Below are 23,489 nucleotides of genomic sequence, written 5' to 3'. Positions count from 1 at the left end.
CCCGGAGGGCGAACACGATTCCATCCACTTCCAGCATTCCAGCGGAGAATTTATTTTGGGAACGATGCTTCAGGAGGCATCAGGCACAGCAGAAAGAAATATCTCGCAGTTGGAAGGAAACAGGCATGTGACACATCTCACCCGGTATGAGGTACTGTAGCCAGGGAAAGGTGCTAAAGTGGCTCTATGTCCTAAATATAGCTGTAGTCATGCTTTCTGGCTGCTGAACAGGACTAATTTTGTTGGTGTAATAAGGTTACCTGAATCTAAAAATGATCAGCATCAGCTTCTCAGATGGCAAAGACTTTATGGGCCTTTTATAACTGCTATACTACCTACAAAGTCTGGTATGTGTGTCTGGTTTTTAATCAACGCATGTCAGTTAATATTTTTCAGTACGCACCTATAAACAACATTAAATTAGAATAAAAGTTCCTCATGCGGGTTTGTTATCGTTCTAAATTTAGACCTAATTTTTAGCATAAAAAAAACTTTATTTCTACAGCGCCTTGGACAAAAGCCTTAATACTTTGCAATTTGCCTCATGTTTCATCACCCTAAAAACACAAACTTCAACGTCTTTTATTGGGATGTTATGTAAAAGTCCTTGACTTTTGAGACTTCAACCAAATAAAACTCTGCATAAATGGCACGCATTTGTATACAGCACCTCCTACTCTGATTCCCCTAACTAATATAAAATACGACAACAATTACATTAGTGGACAAAAAGCATTATGAAGACCAGGGAAAACTGCAGACAGACTTTTACACACTTGGCTTTTACACTTGTCAAGCAGGAAGAGCATTAAAAACCAGCACACTTGTTACGGTGGGCGTCTTAAACATGCCATAATCTAAAAGTCAAAACTAGGTCAAGTTTTTTTTTTTTTTTTTTTTTAGCAAAAGTTTTTGTTTCCCAAGTCAAAAACACAGTATTTTAAATATTTAATAATGCTTATGTCATTTACTACTTACTGTAGTGTAAGCAAAAAAACCTGGTTGTCCTGGTAACGGATATTACTTCTCTGTACTACGTTGTGTCTCTTGAGTCACACGGTGTCACTTCCATTGACACCGTGCATTCAACTAATGCACTCCGAATGAGTTTTTAAAAACAGTCAAATTGTTTCCCTGTATAGTCTGCATGATACGAACAAGCACTTTATAAAACAGCCTGTTACAACGCCACCTAAATGAGCCAACTGAGTGCTACTGGAGGCAAACCCTCAGCAACAGCTGCTGCTTTCAGCCACCAGCCCAGGATACTACTGGTGAGACAGTGACTGAAAAGTCACAACTGCTATTCCGTTATGGTTTTCATCAAATATGACTGATCTTGAGCCATTTATCAAAGAAAAATGGGTTAGCTATCCATCTGTGTAACAAAGCTGGTGGACTCAAAAGACTTGCAGGTGTAAATGGAGCAAAAGGCGTCAAATTTTCACATGTAAAATGTACGTATGGAAAACCTTGTGTACTTTTCTTCCCGTGTGACAATTATGCACTACTTTGCGTTGGTTTGTCACAGGATCTCCGAAAGACACGTTAAAGCTTGTCGTTGTGAAGTAACAAAATGCGAAAAGGTTTAGGAGCAAAGAATGCTTTCGCATGGCACAATCTATAGAGGAAAAATCAAACACTGGAGACTGTTTGTCACATAATCAGAGTTTCTGATGCAACGCATTGCATTTGTAACCTTGCATTTTTTTTCTTCTTCCTTGCAAGCCTTGCATTTTTCCCTGTTCCTGAGTTTAGTGTAAACCGATCTCTGGCACGCGACTCTTCCGGCCCGTCTCTGGTGATCCATTACACGGCGGTGCCAACTCGAACCTTTTCTAAGTCAGCTCTGGCAGCCTGTCGAGCAGGTACACAGTCAGAAATTTCATCCTGCATTTGTCTGCTCTCACATGTCTGCGTAATCCCTTTCCTGGAAAGCACTGAAGTCTTCATTAAGTCTAAGAATGACTCGATTTTGAGGCATTGTTCAAGGCTACAAAAGTGGCCAGAGTCAATCACTCTCAAGCAAAAAAAATGTTTCATTTTACCCTGTGAATTTATTCTAATGTATTTAGCCCTGGGTCTTTTAAACAACTAGACCAATAGAGAGTCTTATTGTATTCAGACAAGGACAAATAGTGGATTCACTGATGCTCATGCAATAATTAGCTCCCATCAGGCTTCAGAAAGGTTGAGTGTTTGAAGCATTAAACTTTTTTTCTTCTTTTAAAAAAAAGAGGGGCCAAATGTGGACGCAATCTCATGATCCTCTTTTTATTCTGGTGCCTGCTTAGTAGTAAAGGAAAAGTGGCAAGAGAACATGGGGTCTTTTATTGGATCATGTAATGGCTTGAAGTTAAGCTAATCTAAGTTATTCTCCCTCTTTGTATGTGTGAGATAGAGTGCAGTAAAACCCGGCGCTCCATGGCTAGTTCTCCTAATCGTGTGGAAACTCTGACTACTTACAGAAGCAATGAGGGAGGTAATGGGAAAGTAATTTTTACTAATTTCAGCCAGCTCTGCTTTCCCATTCTGCGTGATTGTGTGCGCCGTCTGCATCATTACAGGCAACATCTGCAACGGCTCGCCATGTGAACGAGCAGGCGGGGTGGGAAAGAAGTGGAGGAGAACGACTACAAGCTGGCGAGCCGCTTCTGACGTGGCTCGCGGATAAACAAAAGCCTGCCAATCCTCCGTGTTCACACTGCCTCCTCTTGTCAAAATTCTTTCACATCCAGGTGGTTTTGGTCTCAGACAATGCTGTTTTTTTTTTTTTTTTTTGTCTCTTTTTTTCTTCCAAGCAAAGTCCGTGGCCAAGCAGCTGCTGCTAATCTCTGTTAGCAGAGTCCCACTAAACAGTCGGCTGTAGCCTTTAATCTGGTCCCCCCACAATCATTACCTCCAGAGCCGGGGACTGGGCTGGGGCGGGGGGGGCGGAATGGGTAACACAATTGCAGGAGAGTAAACAAATGAAACCCAATTTGTGTCCATTTCTCTGTCGTTCCTCTGGCTTTTCCTGTAATCTCGTTTGAATGTTCGGTAAGGCGCCAAAGTCGCTATCGTTTCATCGGGCTGCTGCGTGTGTGTCCCGCAGCCCCGATCTGCAGGTGTCTGTTTAAAGTGTACAGGGTAGATATCATTTCTCACAGCCCAGTTGTGTTCAGGCTTGTAGCTTATGATAATTGTGCTTTTGTGAGTGAAATTGTATAAATATGATGAATAAAAGCGTACCGCATTAGGCATCAAAGATAAGCCTAATATTTAGTCTCCTTTACAGATTCTTTGAGACAAGTTGGGTCTTTTGGCTTCTTCCAGTTAGACGAAACATGTTGGTCAAATGAAAATATTACTTCAAACCTAAATTTGCCAGTGGTATAAAATTGGGCGTAGCTGCATCATTTAAAACCCCAATTTCTGGAACTATTCAGATGCTGCAGTTTTTATTCGGGTCCTGACTCATGTTGTTCATATTATGCATACAATCACAAGAATAAACGACTTTACAATAGCAATCAAACCGATGGTTGTGCATGTCTCACTGTTCCCCATATGAGGAGGCCATGTTTTACTTATGAGACTTTAATATCCCTACAGCAATGTTGTTAAAAAGATCAGGTAACGCTCCGGATTTACAAATTAAATATCGTGACCAAACTAAACCAAACTGAACTGAACCCCACTCAAACTCTATTTCACGAAGCTGCTCAAAAACACTTAAAAATTAACTTCATTCGGCTCAGACACTGAGGAAATACACTATTACTAATTACTGTGGCTAAGCATTCAGGAGGACTGTTAGGAGAGAGGTTATGAGGCTGTGACAGAGGATGGAAACGTAAGCAACTGTTCAATAGTAAGCATTTTCTTAATATATTTCATGCTCATAAACAACAATCCATGCACTTCGATTACCTCCACAAAACCCTCCTGTGTTTATTTTTTCACATTCTTTTCTTTGGCTCCAATCAGTAGCCATGCATTTATTTCACCGATTACTGCCAAATAGGAAAACAGAAAACAAGCATTTTGTAGATTTTACACAGTGACGTTATACACGCCATGTCATAATCCACTTTAGGTAGTGTCTTCTTAATTTAATTAAAAGTTTAAATTATTTATCAAGTTCAACAGCCATTGAAAATACTGATTTATTTACGAACATTTCATGTGAAATTTTTTAAAGTATTCTGACTGAAATACAGTGATGTAGGCCTTTTCCATGCAACCTTTTTAGCTCTGAAGTTGCTGGGGAAAGAAAACTTGAAGTTTAGACTTCAAATCTTTTACTTTGCTTCACCTCCTGGAAGAAGGAAGCTGGGCAGGAAGGTAAAAAACTTCCACATGCTGCTTCTATGGTACATTTTCCCCTCAATAAAACACTCTCTACATCCCCTGTGGTCCAATAATGGGTTTACATAGACTCCGGTTTGCTTCACCATCTTCCCGGTATGCCCATACAGAACTCTGCTGCCCACCTTAGCTGACAAGCGCTGACAAAAAATTCTGGCTGTGAAACATTGCCTCACATGTCAAGAGTCAGGCAAGCTATTTTTCCGTACCCCTATTCGCTTGGTCTCCAGCTCTTACATGAAAGTCTGTGATTTGACTCCTTTCGCTGTGACCACATGAGGGAACAGGTGCCTGTGAAATTAAAGTCAGGGGGGTTTCAGAAATGCAGAGAAGCCCGATGCACTGCAGACTGCAGATTACCTCTATAGGGCATGAAGGCCAGCAGAGAACCGAGGTAGCCCCCTATGAGGAGCCCACAGGGAATACCTTACCAACAGCTCCCCAATGACATCTTGGACATTTTGTTCTTCTTCTCTCTGCAGGGGGAAAAAAACTGCACTTGTTTAGCGATCACAGGGGTTTATTTTTGATGCTTGCTGTGTTATCAGAAGATGCAGTGCATTGCCATTATTGTGCCACTGTGCTTATTATAGATTCCATTTAGATGGCAGTTAAATTGGATGTCCCCATCAGCTACAGAGCAAGTTGTTTGTTTTAGAGAACCGGATGCTGAATCACAAAAGTATTATTAAGTCTTTCAGGAGATAACAGATGAATTAAAGCGAGCCAGTGACTGCTGCCTTCCCCCCCCTCCCCCCCTCTACCAATTTTATTAAGAAAATAAGTTACAGTGCAATTTACCGATTTTTAAGAGAAGTATTTTTCAAAGTTTAGCAAACAAACAAACAAACAAAAAAAAGCGGCGAGTTTGTGACATGAATCAATGTTGCATAGAAACGGTTCTGATAAGCTCAAACGGGAAGCAGGCTGGTGGAATTTGATCTCAAAGTATGTTGCATTGAGATTGGTTCAGTTCTGCAGAAGCTCAAGTTGTGAAGAGAAATGAGAAGGTGAACACAGGGGCAACATGTAGCCAAACAAGCTTTTCGTTTCTGAAAATAAAAGAGAAAATGTGCCCTCAGACTGTTTGGTCAAAGTTTCGTACAGTTGCTTTTTTTATCTTATTCTGTTGGTGGTTTTATCAGTAGAACCAAACGCAGATGTGAAGGTTGACCAACTGAGTCGATTCACAGAAAAACAAAAAAAAAAAAGGTGACCAGGGTTTTATCTCAAACGGATGACATAGAAGTAGTTTGGTCGTTTGAAGATACAGACTGGTAATGACAGGATGTCCAATTTTACGTCATTGCCGACTATCGTCACATAGTCGGCATCTTCACAAGGTGCTATGTCGGCTAAAGCTGGGGTTGATATGTGCACCTCACATCAAACCGAGTCATTTCGAGGGCACAGGACTGGTCTCCTTCATCAACACTGTGAGGGTCAATGGGATTCAAACAGCAGCAAAAAATACAACATATTTCTGAGTTTTTTCGTTTAACAATACAACAGTGTGTACTATACATCAAACACCTTAACCCAGAGGTGCCCAAGTCCAGTGCTCAAGAGGTGTCAGCCTGCAACCTTTCGATGCATCCCGACACACCGGAACGAAAACGCTGAATTCAATCATCAGCCATCAATTAACTGTTGGAAAAGGGACACATGTAAAAGTTGCAGGGTGATAGATAGCTCTTGAAGGCTGTACTTAGAATTTACCCTTCGAGGTAAATACTTAAACTATGTAGATCAAACTAGTCTTCGCTATACACATAGGAAACTTCTTGGCACTAAAGCACAAGGCCAGCATCAAGCGTCTCCACAGCAGCCACTTGGGGCTTTAAATGCATTTTCTTTGCATGGCTGAGAAAAGAACACGTTGTAAATGAAGGATTACTGTGATTGTGTTACATTATGGTGAGGTTCCCCTCTCAGCACAGCCTGATTTGTGGGCCTGTTCAGCAGCGTTTCCGGAACACTCCCTTCGTAATAGATGTACTGGGCCCTGAATTGTTGTGCAGTAGAAGCAGTTCAATTAATACCGCACTGCCATAAAATAACTATTGAAATGACAAACGAGGAAATAAATGAGCGTTTGCCTACGCGGGCGCAAAGGGAGGGAGTGTGCGCTCGCTGAAATTTATGCTGGTAAATCCGTCGCTTTTGGAAGACAATGATGCCGTCAACTAAATATACCATGCTGTCACACACAAGAAGGGACAGGTAAAAGATGGACCCGTTATTTCTCACACCATCGGCTGTTGATGGCTCATTTGAATATTCACGGCCTTTTGAGGCTGAAGGAATGATCTCCTATCATTAGGCCACAGTCCTTAAAGATGCATCAAAGCTGGTGGTGAAAGGATTCCTTGTGCTCTGATATTTAACGCACATTAGGGTGTGGGACTGCTTTCAGGCAGGTTCCAATTTTTCAACAGAACTATACATAACAAATAGCTTTTTTTTTTCTACTCTCTGCAGAATTGAAAAATTAAGTACACTAAGGATTTTGTCCAAAACAGCAAAATTACAGAGATTTATAAAATCTATGAACACAGAGACACACAAGTACATCAAAATCCAGTTAAAAGAATTGCTGCAAGTCTCCTAATTTCACAACACCTTCAAGAAAGATTCAAGTTCACATTATTTCTTTGTTTCAGTGCCATACCACAGGATATTTGCTTTTTTCTGCCAGATTTATTATTTAACTATATAACTATGTTAATGACAGCTGTTTACAACATAATATTTTAAGAACTGTACTGGATTGTTAAATCCTTCATTAATTTACTGTAGCTACAAAAGAGCACCCAGTCATGGATGAACAGCCATTATTAGATCAAGAAGTAACATTATTTGCAGTCTTATTTAGTAAATTAGAACCTTTTTTTATGTGTCCCGACCAGTAGGAAGACTTAGAGTAAGAATTGGCTGTCAAAAATAATGAATAATAAATTTATACAAGATGTATTTAGCGGTATGTTCAGGTGCATTTCTGTATTTCTTAATCCAGCATATTTTTGCAAGACAGATGCAAAATATCTTATCAAAAAAATGAGACAGTACTTGCATTCAGCTTCCAGATATTTGCTTAACTCTTACTCCTTGTTTAAAAGTATCAGGGAGATTTTGAAGAACCAACTCTGTTCTTTTTTTTTTTTTAATCCTTGTTTTTAAGCTTCACATGAATTTGTTTAAAAAATAAATAAATAAATCCCACAGCTGATAAACCTCCCTCTGAAGCATGTTGAAGTCAGCAGGATGTATTAGTCCCTGTGTTATCTGGTTTGAAGAAATTATTCGTTTTTAGTTTCAACCTAGCAATTGTAAAACCGTTCAATTGAGGTAACCAGGCAAATTCCCTGTGAATCTCTACCTAAAAATCCCTGGAATCGAAAAAGTGTTCCCAACCATAAAAAAATAAAAATAAAAATGAGGCGAAATATGCGAAAGGGAGCCAGAACTCCTGGTTTGAGTCAACAAGTCTGCAATGTTTACTGCATATTGATTATGCAGTCAAGTGCAGGATGACTGGGTCAAATCTGACAACTGAAAAGTAAAATAAGGTTTATAATTTACACTCTGTGAGGCTGTCCCGTCTCGATTATGGTTGTCGTTTTTACTTCCCTTTAATTATTTTAGAGAATCCGAACCTGGTTATTTTCAGTGCTGCACATCACTTCTGGGTCTTAAAGGGTTTTTACTTGACTGTCATAAGGCTTAGTTTCAAGGTAACGGCCATCATCCACAAGAGACTGGAAGGGGATGCAAATTCGAAAGGAAAAGATCTGGTTCAAGGTGAGTTAATCCTGGCGTCACTCTGTAAAATTCCATCAGAGCGCATTTAGCTGCGGCTTGCATGAAAATGGATGGTTTGCAAAGTGTAGTTCACGTGGGTTTCAATTAGCAGTGTCTAGATGAATTAAGAGGTTTAAAGCCATCGCTGTTCTAGTGGTGGTATTAACCTGGTGCTTCTCATTAGCCACCCTTGGCTGATAAAGAGAGCAAAGGGAGCAGTGGTGCAGACAGACACCTCTCGCTGACAACGGGTGACAGAGTGGATCACACCGCCTCATGAATAGTAATGGCCGCCAACATGTCCTACACTCCCCCATGTGCGAAGTGACGGATTTCTGTGTCAACAGGGCCCACGGCTGGGGAGAATGGACTGACAAGTGACTGAGATATTCAGGAGAGGTGCAAGAATGAAGGAGAAAAAAGTCCAGTCCTGACATGAAGGCTGCATCATAAGATTGTTTGTCAGTCAGGGACTGCATTCATTGCCTCCCCAAGAGTGAGTAAATAAACAGTGTTTGCAGGGACAGGAAGTATTCCTGGATTGTTATCCAGTGCCTTTGGGGTGCACAGACAGGCGCTGGCGTGTCTCAATAAATCAGGCACTCCTTTCCTCCACTGTCGATGGCGGCGGAGGGGGAGGATGGGTGAGAAGGAGAGGTGAGCACTACTTTTCTGAGGGGTGATGTCACTGATAACCTGGCGGGCGCACGCTCTTCCTCGCTGACCAGGTCTCGGCCAATCAATAGCAACACAATGTCCGGCTTGACAAACGCGTCGGTGAGCTGAATGTCAAACACGCGGCGAGATTCGAACAAAGGACTAATTTCTAACGACGCCAGAAGTGGCAGAACAAGCTGTGATGTGTTGCGCCTTCGACAGGAACCAGCAAAAGCTGTTTGGAAGAGAGCGGCTAGACATCAGAGCAGCTGAATGAAGCTTTCCTTTCTATCGCAAGCCTTTCTTTTTTTTCTTTTTTTCTTTTTATTTCCCACCATGGGGCAGTGTAGAGCTTCTATCTGAAATCTGGGCACAGCTAAGTCCATGAATTGTTCATTTTGTTCCCTCTGAACTCCCCTGGCCCTTTGGAGAGTTTTGGTACAAAAAAATAAAAAAAGAAAGAAAGGAGGGAGGGATGTAGGTTAGACAGACAGCTACTAATCGAATCTCTCCACAGAGGCCAATTATGGAGAAATCATGTTCAACAAGTCTTGGTCCTTTTAACACAGCCGAGGGTGACAGTGCTTTAAAAAAGAAAAAGATGGAGGAGGAAAAAAAATAAAAAATCAACCCCCTCCATTCACGAACCTTCATCCTATTTTAAACTTAAGCTCCATTTTCACACGGCTGCCATATGTATTTCTCATACCTAGGACAAATTCATCCCTCAGACACACAAAGAAACCGTAACCAAATAATCCAATAAGAGTGTAAAACTCCCCCATTGCTATATCGTGGTGTCCTGCTGCGTCCTGAATTTCAAATATCAAACTTGCCTTATGGCAAAGTCCGTGATTAGTCTTTGTCGTGTAAGCCCAATCATCTTGATTAAATCTCTTAGATCCTCATAAAAGTATATAGTTATTACGGTCCTTCAAAAATGCTGTTTATTCAATAATGTTGATTTATTTACTCAGTTAATTACGTCGAAAACTGTTATGATGAAAACACTGAAATTTAACGGAATACTTGCTGACGGTGTACAGAAATCCAAATTCCTATCCAGCTCCGTTTGCTTATCGATAGAAATGGAATCGGAATTGGACTATTTTCTTTTTTTTTTTAGTTTGACCTGCACTGCTGCCCACTAGGTGACTTTGTCACTATTTATCGACTTTTCAAACCACTCTAGCGAACGGCAACAAATCTAGCAACTTTCTTTCTCACATTGCAGAGTTTGGCCACAAGACATAAAGCACCAATTGTTCTGTAGCTAAAACAAGCAGTGAGAGATGCCATGAGCCTCTGAACCTCTGAATCACTTGTAATTCAAATTCACAAATACTTTATTAAAACCAAAGACAAAATAAATGTTGTTGTAGCTCATCAATTCAGTGGTCAGTCTGACTGCAGAAAACCCAGCCTGCAGTCAGAGCAGAGAGCAGACCCTCTCTACAGTATCCTGTGTTTTTCTCTTGATAGTTTGTTTATACCCAATGATGTGTGGTATAGTCAACTCCTCTTTTATTCAGATCAATTTCTGTTTCTGCCAAGTGCTTTAGCTCACTTGCAAGAAAACACAACCGTTTTTTTTTAATGTTATCTTTATATTAATTGTTGCATTTTTTTTGTATATTTTTCAGAGTGAGACTATGCTTCTGCAATGAAATATTTATTTTACCAGGTTGCGCCATAAAAAGAAAAATGTTATTTTTTTTTAAAGCAAGTTAGATCACATTTCCATTAGGACAAATTCAATCACAAAACCTTTCCTTGATATGAAATGTAATTTTATGTTTAAATATTCCAATGAATACTGAATAATTATCATATTTCTGTGAGTTACAAATTAAGTGTTAAGATTTTCTTTACATCTGTAAACAAGACAGAAAAATCTCTCATCTTATCAGTTTCCCATCACACCCATTACAAAATGTCCAAATTATCCTATTTTGCAAGAAAATGAAAGTCTAAAGAGTGATTACCACGTGTTTAGGGATTTTCCTCACATTTCTGCAAAGACGCCGCGCCAGAAGAAGAACTGCAGGAGACAAAACGGCTCAGTTTGTTCGTTCTTAGTGGCAGCAGAGATGCACTGACATACTCCTACCTCTCCAGAAACAGCGTAAATTTATCTTCAAATTTTAGCCCTGCAGGTCTCTCTGGTCAACCGTGAATGGGTCTCAAAGCAGCTTAGGACCTTATGACCAAAAATTTAATCTTGTTTATTTTCAATAAGTCTAACTTTTTATAGACAGGGCAAAGTAGTAGAAACTCAAACTGGAATGTACTAAATCAATGTCAAAAACGTTTTGGTGCAGTGCCCTACAAAAAGTATTCATACCTCGAGAGTCTATTCACATTTTGTCAAGGTAAACCACAAATACTTTAATATGTTTTATTAGAATTGTATGGGACATTCCAACACATCATTGTGACTTAATAGAATGGTGTATTGTTTAAAACATAAAAAGGGAAACAACTGGTAAGTAGGGTGCAAATTTATATCCAAATTCAGTCAATTCATTTGGCTTTCGGAATCATCTTCTTACTTTACTTCTGTTTTATGAGTTATAGTCCTACAGGAAAAAAGGCAAAGAAACAAGAACAAACAATAAAAAACAGTCAATCAAAATTTGAACTGAATGGTCGTAGCTCACAGAAAGCCTGAAATATGTTTTAGTCAGGAAAAGCTGATGAGTATATCTCTTGTGATGGCAGCTTCACGCTGTGGGGATGCTTCTCCTTACCAATAGGAAAGTGATCTGAATGAATGGGACAGTTTTGGATGGATGTTGGAACAAAACAAAAGTCTATACCTGGAAAAAAAACAAAAAAACTTTAGACTGAAGAGGGGCAGGGGACATTTTTTTTTTAAAACTAATTTTCCTTCCACTTTACAATTTCTACCGTATGTCAGTCTAGAGCATAACATCTCCAATGTCAAATCAAAGTTCAAGGTTGTAACGTGACCAGTACGTGTGATAAGGGGTAGGAACACCTTTTTCCAAAGTTAAGTTTGTAATTCTGCCAACAAAAATGAAAGCGTGCCAACTAAAAATCTTGAGGAGTATCAAACAACTTTGCTCAATCTTCCGTTCTAGCAAGGGTATGTCTCTCCCTGTAGATATGGCAGTGGTTTCCGGTGTTTCGCACCAATACATGCTATATCTCTGATAGATGTGGAAGGTTGAGCAAAGTGTGGTTCAGGACTAAAGGCAGCACACCTTATTGACAGATTTTTTCACATCTTCCTGGCTGGGATATGTCACAAGCAAACAGATCTCTTTCGAAGGAGGAGAAAAAAAAAACCCTACTGTTAATACTGGATCTCCCTCCCTCTGGATTTTCCTTATCACACACAAAATGTGCAGCACTGCTGACATATCATGGTGCTTTTCGTCAGACAGCTCTCAGATGGAAAGTTGTATTTTTTTATTTTTTTCCTCCCCCTGATCAAAAATGAAATGAACCATATTTTCTAAGCTGTTTGATGTCACAAATCCAGCCATTCTTCACACAGATGCCATACATGCCTTGTCCCAGCTGTCAAAGTTTTACCAATGGCAGAAATTTTTTCGAGTCACAAATGAATGACAAAAGTGCGCTGCAACAGCTCAGAAGAGACGCTGTTTGAAAAATAATACCGCTTCAATAGTTAAACAACTGTGCCCGTTGAGCGATGATCCTTTAAAGCTCGTGACAAACTGTTCTGACGCATGGTCCATTAGATAATCTTTGACTCATTTTTGTTTCTATATTTATGTTTCAAGTCATTTCCCTGAGCTGGAAGAAAGGCAAATGTTGCTTCGGATCCGGGTTCCACCGGTGGAAAAAAAAAAAAAAAATTAAAGAGAGATAATCTAAAAATTTAAAGACCATATTAAATGCCGTGCCAAGACATTTACTCAGCAGTGTCATTTATTATGCACAATTTATATTCATTTCCTTTTTTTTTTACACGTATTTTCCCTTTCCACAGTAATCACTGCAAAGAGGCGAGTCACTGCGTTGGAGCACGGGTGTGTGTGTGTGTGTGTGCGTGTGTATGCGTGTGTGTGTGTGTGTGTGTAACACTCAGAGGTGAGCTGGTTTTACATATGGTGTGGAAATATAATTTAGATTGTGAATGCTCTAAATCAGTACTTCTCCTTATAACATAACCACTACAGTTTAAAGACTTGGTGCAAGGTTAGGATTAGGAAAGCAGCACGTAATCTTAGCTTTAGTGCAAGTTTAAGTAAAAGGATGAAATGTCTTGTGATATGATAGGAACAAAACAAAAAGAAAATGCACTCTTTATTTCTCCGTCTTAGTATGCGTGTGTGTTGGGACAATGGATAAGGCGGGATCGTTGTGAATTCTGAAGAGCCGAGCACGATTTCCGGCATAAATTATTCAAGTGTACAGCCTGTTTTTGTAATCGCTCCCCTATTGTCCGCTAAATGTCCCAAATCACCACACAGCCGACATGAAAGCGGAGCGAGGGCTCACTCAGCAGGAAACCACGAGACGTGCCTTCCTCCAAAATGTACTGGGGCGGCAATTTAAGACGGCGAGACGCACCAAACAGCTCAAACTTTAAAACCTCGCGTACTTATCTTACTTGCGATTCAATTATTCTCCTAGGTGTTTGATCCGACGTCAAGCAAGCGATCAAAAGTCTGATAGTGGCTTGGAGATTATCTGACTGAATTAAAGATTAAAACAGGACAACAGACTCAATCCACATTTAATCATTTTTAACACAAAGCACAAAGTGCGTTGAACAGTTATTCAGAATTAGAACTAAACATAACTAATGGGGTTTATCTACCTAAACTGTCCCAGTGGGCTGATGTAAAAAAAAAAAAAAAAGATCCTGCTTGGCGCCACGTCATTGCATTACTTAAATCTGTTTGTCTAAACACATGCCGCACTGCGAATTGCTATGAATCTACATACAGACAGAAGAAATGGATAGAATTATTTTAATAGTTTCCTTATGAGCTAATAGAAAAAAAACAAGTAATAAAACATCAGTGGCAACTGCTGCAAAATTATTTGCACAGAAATAACACATTGAATCATGTACTATCCATTTTAAAACAAGCAATATTTTAATTTCTTTTCCAGAAATTTCCATAAATGGGTACTTCTGGGACTACAAAGATTGGTGCATTAATGTCATTTTTTTACGTGTAAATATGATTTTGGTTTTGGTTTTTTCCTGGAAATGTAAACCACAATAGACTGAGTGCATCATAATGCCCGAATCATTCGTCAGAGAGGGACTCGGCGACATCAATCCTCAGTTGTTCAATTTAATCACATTTAATCAATCAGTCCAGCGATCACTTTTAATCTTGTCTTTTTGTCACCCACTTTATTTTGCAGCTGGATTTTGTCCGCAGACAGTCAACAGTCGCATCATTTATTGTCTGGTTTACAGCAAACAAGAAGGCTGATGTGCTTTTCAAGAGGGTGGGAGCGGAGGGTGTCGGGGTGGGGGTGGGCGCTCGTCTCCGAGAGCTGGACGGCTCCTGGTTAAGGAATCAATTTGACTGGACAGCCTTACAAATTGCATAAAGAGACAAACTTGTCCTTGGAGTGAGCAACAATTGATTGATAGCTCAACACACTCGCACCGTAAATCCTCCAGACGGCGAGGAGACAAATCAGTCGCCTGCGCCTGCTCCCCGCCCTCCAGCACTGTTTACCTACCTCCAGTGTCTTTCTGTTCACAGGGAAAAATGCCACATGATTCAAATGGGCTCAAAACAAACTCCAAATTCTTTGCAAAGAAGCAGGAGACAAACATGCTTATTGGATGTTGTCTCCTCATTTGAAGTGAGAATTGAATTAAACACGTTGTGAAATACTTATAAAATTAAATGAATACACATATAAATATTTGGCGACGGTGGGCGTTTGCTATTCTTTTTGCACACCGTCATTGTCCTGTGATGTGTAAAAGAAAATAAGGCACACATTTTAAAGCCCAAAGTTAACAGCACATGAGAGATAACAACTTCTCTCTGGGGCTGTGTTGTGCTAAGAAAATGGCAGCCTTCCCTGAGGAGACCACACTACTGTTTGTTTCTGGCAACAAAAAAACACTAAAGGCATCTTCACAAAGAAGCCTCACTAATCAGAAGTGATCTGCTCACATGTGCTGCTTTCCCCGAGGGAGAACGCTGTAAAAAAAATAATAAAAAGAAATAAAGAATAGGATAGCCAGAGACATAGCAGAACAATTGGAAGTAAACATCCAGAGAGGAAAAGAAAGAAAGAAATGGAAGCCGATACAAAACCCGTCCAAATCACGGTCTGTGTTCAATTCCTGCCCCACAAAAACACACATGTGTGCAAGCTAACTTAATTATTGGAATGCAAAACGATTGCCTGAAGTAGAAATGAAATCAAGCAGTTTGAAAATAATCTAGCAGTGCTACTTAGGGAGAAAAGAAAAAAAAAAGATTAAAGTGTTTTTCTAAGCACAACAAGAGGGCAGAGTGCACACATACTCTCCCTGCCTAATGAACACAGGATGGCTGGGTGATACCGTGGCGCCTGGGGCTTGTGAGACTAAATGGTAAGACGGTCGGTATGTGCGGGACTTTTGGTGTGTTTTCAAGAGAATATTTGCAAGGCTCTGTCCAGGCTTCAGTGCTTTCGCTCATCCAGTAACTGCAGCTAAGCAAAATAAAATAAAAATCAGGAGACAGTTCACATTTTAATTCCACATATTAGGGAATTCACTTTCCACCCCCACCCCCAAAATATGAAAGCAGATCAAAACAAAAACGCTTCAAATAGCTTCCCTATAATTCTTAGGCTTTTTTTTGGGGGGAGGGGTTTCCCTAAACAAATGTTTACTGTCAAAGCAGACCAACAATCAATCTTTATTTATAGAGGACAAGGAGAACAAAAGCATGACAGCAGGATATGAAAAGCAAATAAACAGAAAAATCTACTGAGCTAAGCAAGGCTAAAGACAACAAGACAAGGTGTACAGAAATGTGCAGCCAAGGCAACGGCTGAGTAAACTGTCTGATGAGGAGAAGACTGGTTGCAGACAAATGTTTTAAACTTTAATATAAAGTTAGGAACAAAAAGTTTCGTGCTCTCCATCCTTCCCAATATGTTTTTACCTCTTTTAGGGGGGGCCGAAGCCTTATTTAGCCTGTTTTCTTGCACCATATAAGCAGTTAATATTAAGACTCCCTCTATTGTGTGCATGACTGTGCCCCTCCAATTTTCCCTTCATAAAGGATAGGTTTAAATAATTAAGCAGCCTGTTGCCGTTAATAGCAGGAGAGCAAACTGGGGAGGACATGTATCGGTAAAATAAAACCGAACAACCCGGCTGGCGGCATTTGAAAAGCACGCTGGCATTGCTGTAATGAGGTCTTCTCTCTGGAAATTCACCAGGAATTTCCTTCTGCTAAGGACAAAAAAAAACAAAAAACGGCCACCTCTTCTCCTTCTCGTAATTAAAGCGAAGCCTTCGGTGCTGCTTAAATGAACGTGCAACAATATTCTCTGTCGCTTTAATGAGATTGATAAAATGCTATGCGAGCTTTGGCTATTTATTCCTTTTTATGGCTCAAATTGCAGAATAAAGGGCAAGAGTCGGATGAATGACAGACGAAGGACAGCTGCGGCATCGAGCCTCCATTAAATGATGCAAATGGCCAACCATGGCCCGAGCAGTTAATTAGCCAGAGAAGGCCTAATCACAGTTTCGGAGCTGTGGCGCTCCCCAGGTAGCACCCTTAACTGGAGAACAGGAAACAAGCTAACTACTGGCTTTGGGCTACTATGACCTGTAAAAAAAAAAAAAAAAAAGGTAATTTGGGAAATTGACTGAATTTGGACATGTTTACCATATTTTTAATTAATAAAGTTAAGTGCTGCTGTTTTCCACTTTCCTCTTGTTGGAACCTAAATTAGGCCCAAAACTCATCCGAGGAGAGAAAGATATTCAAAATGGCAAGTGGGGTTTTAGTCTTTGTTAGAGGTAGTAGTTGCCAGCAACACACAGTGTCATTAAAGTCGTGACAATGCACTACCACAAATATGATCTTATAATGGAAATCGCTTTGCTCCTCTACTTAACGGAGACACACTCTGCTTGTAACAAAAAAAAAAAAAAGTTTTCTGTTTCTACTGGAGCTGAAAAGGTCACAAAAGATCTTTTCAAAGCCGAGGAAAATTACACTTCACCTTTTCAGCATCAACATATCAAGTTGCTCTTAGGTTTTTTTCCCCACACAATACAATATATTTGTTGCTTTAAAAAAAGTGTCCTTTTAATTTAAATGTTGCATAATTTATCAGGCTTCCTCAAAAAGGACGATCTCCACTACTCGGCAAAAAAAAACAAAAAAACAACATTGCATAAATTACTCACACAGTTCAGACATATTCAGTGACATGGGCATCCGCCCAGGGTGGCATCATGTGGGGGGGAGGGGGCATGAGCCCCATACAGTATATATGTGTGTTTTAATGTAACAAGTGTATTCAAAGGCAGTTTTATAAATAAAAACCGATATAATGACTGTTTGCTTAGCATTCTTTTTATTCCAATAACTCATAGTATCCTATGACGGACTGGTGACCTGTCCAGGGTCTACCCCGACTCTTGCCCATTGACTGGTGGAGATGAAACTCATAATATTTTTATTCATCATACTTTTAGAATATTATATCCCCATGCCTGATCGAAGCACCAGAAAAAATGTCTTAAAACAAACAAAAAAAAAACAACAACTGTATTTTCATTGTCCTTACAGAAGGGAAGTTGCCACATTTCCTCTGTTATTTTAAGACAGCAATGGAAACGCTCACACTGATGCAAACTCACAGGGAGATAAGACACTAAAGTGCCTTAAGCACCCAAAAGTAAACCAGAGAAACTTCTGCATGCATATCAAGCGAGTCCCTGAAAATTAAAACCCATTACATTATCTCCAAATCAGCCACCATGTGCCTTTCACAGACGAGAAACTTTTAGAGAAAGGCAAAAATGAATGAAAGTCATGCTGTCCTGAGCGATGATGTGATGCTGTAAGCAGGGAAGATTTTTTTCTAACAATTAAAGAGTGAGGGAATATTGATTTCCGATGGTGCTCCCCGGTGACTTGCTGGCTGTCACAATGTGGCCCGAGGTAAGGTGACCATGTCTCTGCTCAACGTGATAAACCATACATGTCATCAGGTATGGAGGACACGGTGTCCCCTTTCCATTCTTACTAAATGCATCTGCCATATTTATCCAAGGCAGGAATTGAAAATATGAGCTCCTTCATTTGGTAATGAAGTCACCAAGGAGTTGGTAAGAGGAGGAGGACACACACGCAGCACTCACACAGATACACAGAGAGGCAAGACAATATAAGCTCTGTAAAGTTCAGGTACTCGGAAAGATAAAAACGATTGCGTTTTTTGCAAAATCTGCATCTTGCAGGCAGTGAGTTCTTAGTTTGTCCAGGTGTGTGAGGTTTTGTCAAGTGGCCAAGCGTGCAATTTAATATATGCAATAGGAAGAAATTATGGCAACCTCAGAGGGAGGTCAGCTCCAGTCTTACTCGAGTGATAAACAACCGTAAATCAAAGGGTTATAGCTGTCACTCAAGGAGATCCATCATGGGCCAACCCAAGGTGTCAAGCACCCACAACCAGAAAAACACAAGATGCATTCAGATTAAATAAGTCTCTTAAATGAGCAGCAGTGGACTTATATTGATCGATTCCAAGTATAATTGACTTATTCTGGCGTTGTTTAAAGTGGAGTAATGGCTACATGTCAATGCTTTGATGCAATACAGCCTGCAGGCACCGTGAGTTATAGGCACAGCTTAGAAACAGAGAGGAGGTTGATGACATGCAACAGAAATTAATTGTCCTCGTCTTCTTTTTTATAGTAGCTACAAAGTGTTATTTTCGAAAGGAACGTTTTTTCTTTTTTCTTATAGCAACATTATGTAAACGGGAAGAGATCGCTTTTTACATTTTTCAACTAAAAACTAACAGTTAAGGCTCCTTCACACCAGGTAATGACCAACATACAGTCTCCAAAACGTTCAAATGTTACTGGACTGAGACAGAAAAGAAAACATAGTTTACCAATTTGCACATAAATTAGAGAAGTTTTCTGTGCGCAAATCTAGATAAGTATCATCAGAGGGTATTAAAGACAAAATTCATATTCTGGGAAGTTTATCTTTGGAGCATCAGAGGCTATGATTCCAGGGCTTTTCTTTAGGAATATGGCAAATGAACGTTGCTTTTCACCTCAAACACAAAAGCTCAAGTATTTTGATGCATATAAAACTAGCGACTTTCTTTGGTCTCCCAGCAACCGTATGTTTAATTTGGAATGTGTGCGAGTTTCTCCCCAGCTGGAAATCTAAATTAACCTAATTTGATCTTCACATGCATTCAGATTAACTTTTTTTTTTTTTTTTTTGCATACATTCTTGCAGGCAGGACAGTGGCAACAGGCCCAAAGTGGCTGAACTACTCAACTTAATCACAAGATCACATTGCGTTGTTGATGCAGCCGAGAAAACCTCAAAGAAGACCCAGAATTCAACATTTTTACTGATGTTTTAGTGCCATTGTGTCTTTGTCCAAGCAGGGGCAACACGGATAAATATAAATATTCATAATTATGAAGCAGACAGATCAAATATGTGTAAGAATTTTTGATATTTGAGAAAATTTAGCAAAAGAACAACCAGAGCAGAATAAATCACTTTGTCTGCCTTGCAACAGAACTGCATCAATTCAAATAAGACTGGTAATTTCCTGCACATCTGAGTTTTAGTTGCTCTAATTCTTCAAAAATACGTTTTAGATGGTGTTTAGATACTAATTAGTTTCTAATATGACTTTCTGCTTTTATTTTAACCCGGGACACATGAAACATTCATTTCGTAATGTATAGGACTCTCCCTACGGGCTCAGAACTTCGTAAAAGCTTCCCACTGATGGAACTCCCTTCCTACTTGGGAGTTTATAGCTGTTGCTAATTTGCAACTCCTGACCTCTAGTTTTTATGGTTGAGAATTTAGCCAAAGGGTTGGGCTTCTCATCTAATATTCCCACATTTCTCGCTCGGCAGGTTGCCATGTTCTTTGGTCTAGACCAATCAATAAAGCATTCGTTACTGAGGCATTAAGGACACAGTCACAGAGGAGTAGTAGTCCATATCTGGAAACCGTCCTGCTGAGTGACACGGCGATTCACAGCTGCTCAGAATTACCTGTATATGCCAAAAAAAAAAAGAAAAAAAGAAATGTAGAAAATGGAAATACTGATTCATAATTTAATTCTGCACCACAGATTTATGAGAAAATACAAGACAGTAAAAGGTCCCTAAAATGCCAAATCACTGTAGAGTGAAGGATCCGTCGCTGATGGAGAAATTCTGCCATTTTTATTATGCCAAGAGGTGGTCACCGAGCGGAGGAAAGGACACTGATGCATAGAATGCAAAATGACTTTTAATTATTCTTGGGAAAAGAGCAGAAGCCCTTGGCTTGTTTACCACTTTACAGGAAAGAGCTTCTGATTGCTTTGTAATTATCTCCTTGATAATGTAAAATTTACCCCCCGCCCCCTTTCAGTCCACTCCTTTTCACAGAACACCATGCAAAAGTGATCAAGCATTCATCATTTAGCCCAAATGTTTTAACTTTCACTTGGGGGAGGTGGAGGGAGGGCTAATAGATTATGGCTAATGAAGCAGCTCAAGCTGCAACACAAATAGGATGTTTTAGAGAAAGACGCAGGCTAAGGCCCGCCCGTGCTTGGATAATCAGTCTTTTTGTCTTACGATAAGCTGGCAGCCTAACCTTCACCCAAAGAGCGCATCATTTCCCCTCTGTGAGACTTAATGAGACATTAGCCATACTAACAAATGGAGGACGAGAAAGTGAAAGTGACTTTCCAGGTAAAGGCTGTTTGCCTGACCATAATCAGTCCCCAAGTGCGGCTAAAGGATGGAAACAACTCGGTATCCGTCTCAACAGCTTGCTGTGGCTTTTATGATGGGCCTCCCAGGGCCCATCAAAAGGCTTGTGATGTCTTAATTTCCCTCCAATAGAACAGGTAATCTGCTTTTGTTGTCAGTTTGTCTGCTGCGATACACCCTGCGCACATTTCCCGACAATTTAGCCTGCATTGTGTGCAGTGGGGAATGTGTGTTCATGTCAACTTAAACTTCAACCAACACAAACAAAACTGCAACGCTATTATAGTTCCTTACATGAGCATTTACTCAGACTGAGGAATGAAACGTGAACGTATGAGGATAGAGTTGTGCATCACTGTGAAGTGGAATGAAAGTGAAAAAGGAAAATTATTTTTCCTTAAGGGTTTTTTTTTTTTCCCCCCCAACACCAGGATAAATCTGAAATGTTAGGCGTGCCATTGTAATGCAAGACTCCTTATTGGTAAATATTATGATTCAGATGTTTTGTGAAGGCCTCAGAGGTTTGTTAACCCTCCCGCGGTCTTAAGAGATGTGGTCAATTAGAACCCAAGAGTTTTTTATCATACACACTGATCCTGTGTGTGTTTCTACAAGGGTCTTTTGTGTGGTTTCGGAAATCAATGGTCTGACGGAACAACCCAAGCGCTTCCCCGCTGTCCAAATGTGACCTTTTCCACTCACTTCCTGAGCATTGCGTTAAGACAAACATTTATTGTGCCATCATTAAACAGCATTGAATTGAAAAAAGGGCTATTATTTTGTAAAAATATTTTTAAAACCTTGTATTGTTTTCCTTCCACTTCACAATTAACCAATGCCTTGTTTGGTCTGAAACACCATTCTTATAAAATATTTTACAAACACAAATGACAATGGAACAAATTCTGGTAAAGAAAGCTAAAGGGTAGGAGTACTTTTGCAAAAGAACTACAACCTAATTTCCATCAAAATTTCACTAACGTGTGTCTGGCACTTATGGAACCATGGACTCATATGATAAAGCCGTTCTTTGGAGCTGCACAGAGTGGTCTGGAGAGGTGGGACCGAAGACGGTGCCGGACGGATAAAGAAGGAAGTGACGAGGCCGTGTGAGAAGGGGCCCTGTTCCCCCCCACCACCGAGCCTCCCAGCTCAATTAGCTCAGCTCATCCCAGCTTTCTGCTGATGGGAAAAAAAATAAAATAAAATCAGCAACACCAAGCTCTACCATAGAGTCCTGGGAGTCCAGCCTGTTAGTAAGTGAGTTGTGTACATTATGTGTCTGTTCAAGCCACACATGCAGACATTGCATCCGTGTATCAGAGAGAGAGAGAGAGAGCGAGAGCGTCTCGAGTCTGTGTGGGCTGTCTCGGCTCCTCTCAGACTGGAGCCCCACAGTGCTCTCTGTATCAAACACCTGAACTAATTGGGCTGCACACGGAAAAAGAGATCCCCGAAGCCACTTCCTGTAATCTCATAAACAGACATCCAAAACATACAGAATATCAGCAGAGACGTTGGACTTTTTTTTTTTTTTTTTTTACTCAAAAAGCTAAACTTTAGTGTTATCTTTTCAAGTCTTAAGCTCAATTTCTCCAGGTTACATGAAGATCAGATTTTTTTCTTTGGACTCTGTCTGCATGGATTACTTTTCCCGGGGAAGGTTTTGTTTGTTAAACCACCTAAACCTAAATTTTCAGAGCAAAAACCGGCTCAGAAAGTGAAGAGCTAATCTTGAGACAACCTGACAAAAAAATAATTTAAACTGGATTTTTATACACTTTTCCCCCACCAGCCTTGGATAATATTTACTTATCTGAACTGGTGTAAAATACCAAAGACATCCCAGTTTAACAAACCGTATTCCAACAAGGTGATTCTCAAAAACACATAAGTTGAAAACCTGCCATATCGTACAACTGTGTATCTCCAAGATCGTTCACTAGATCTGCTTTAGAAAATGTGGTAAATCTGACGTGTTATTTGTCCTTCACTGTCCCCTTCTGTTTTATCCAAAACACACACTGCATGTTCTTATCAATACCAAGAAGAGGAGTGATCATTTCTTTAAAAGCATCAAACCTGTTGCCTCTAACCATTACTGAACCAAAGGTGACTTTATTCTGCTGAGAAACACTACACCCAGGAGGATATACTGTTTTCATATAAGGGAGTATATAATCTGCAACATTCCTTCGAAATTTAAATCTACATGAATGGCAGGACCACAGATTTTCCTGATATTGTCTAAACCACCATACTGTCTCCATCGTCTCCCCTAAATCCCATAGTGGATCCAAGTACCAGATTATCTGACCGAATCATCTGACCATCACAGTTTGGCTCTTGTTAAACTTTCCACTTCAACTTGTCCATTCAACTTGCTCGTTTCAGGAGGAATTATTTACGTCAGTGTTATTTAACTTACCTGTCGTGTCCTGTAGTAGCAAAGGACAAAAGCAGACACATTTGAGAAGAGTTCATATTTTAATAAAGTGAAGAACGAGAACATTCAAGGAAAGAGGAACCACCGATGAAGACGCGCCGAGGACAACAGACAACTAGACGACGAGTGTTTTTCTTCTTCCATTTTTCTGTCGGTTGGCAAACAGCTTTCAGTGAGCACTACTGCCACCTTCTGAACTGGAGTCTGAATCAGAATTGAAACCCTAAACTATAGCATATATCCTATTGTAAAGTTCTGACTTTACAAGAA

The 23,489-nt window shown here is 40.0% G+C and overlaps 1 protein-coding gene and 1 long non-coding RNA gene across 2 annotated transcripts in view; one reads left to right on the top strand and one right to left on the bottom strand.

Annotated features, from left to right (window-relative positions):
• The window catches only part of ppargc1a (peroxisome proliferator-activated receptor gamma, coactivator 1 alpha), a 313,605-nt gene that overhangs the window by 280,086 nt on the left and 10,030 nt on the right, over window positions 1–23,489 (bottom strand). The window lies entirely within an intron of this gene.
• LOC107837072 (uncharacterized) lies at window positions 1,771–4,979 on the top strand. The gene is made up of 3 exons (XR_001663051.1): window positions 1,771–1,868; window positions 2,402–2,482; window positions 2,568–4,979. It is a non-coding gene; the product is annotated as an uncharacterized LOC107837072 (long non-coding RNA).

This window comes from Poecilia formosa, unplaced genomic scaffold, assembly GCF_000485575.1.
Source record: "Poecilia formosa unplaced genomic scaffold, Poecilia_formosa-5.1.2 Scaffold111, whole genome shotgun sequence".
Lineage (NCBI taxonomy): Eukaryota > Metazoa > Chordata > Actinopteri > Cyprinodontiformes > Poeciliidae > Poecilia > Poecilia formosa.
The sequence above is the reverse complement of the archived record's forward strand: the minus strand, read 5'-3'. Positions and strand labels throughout refer to the sequence as shown.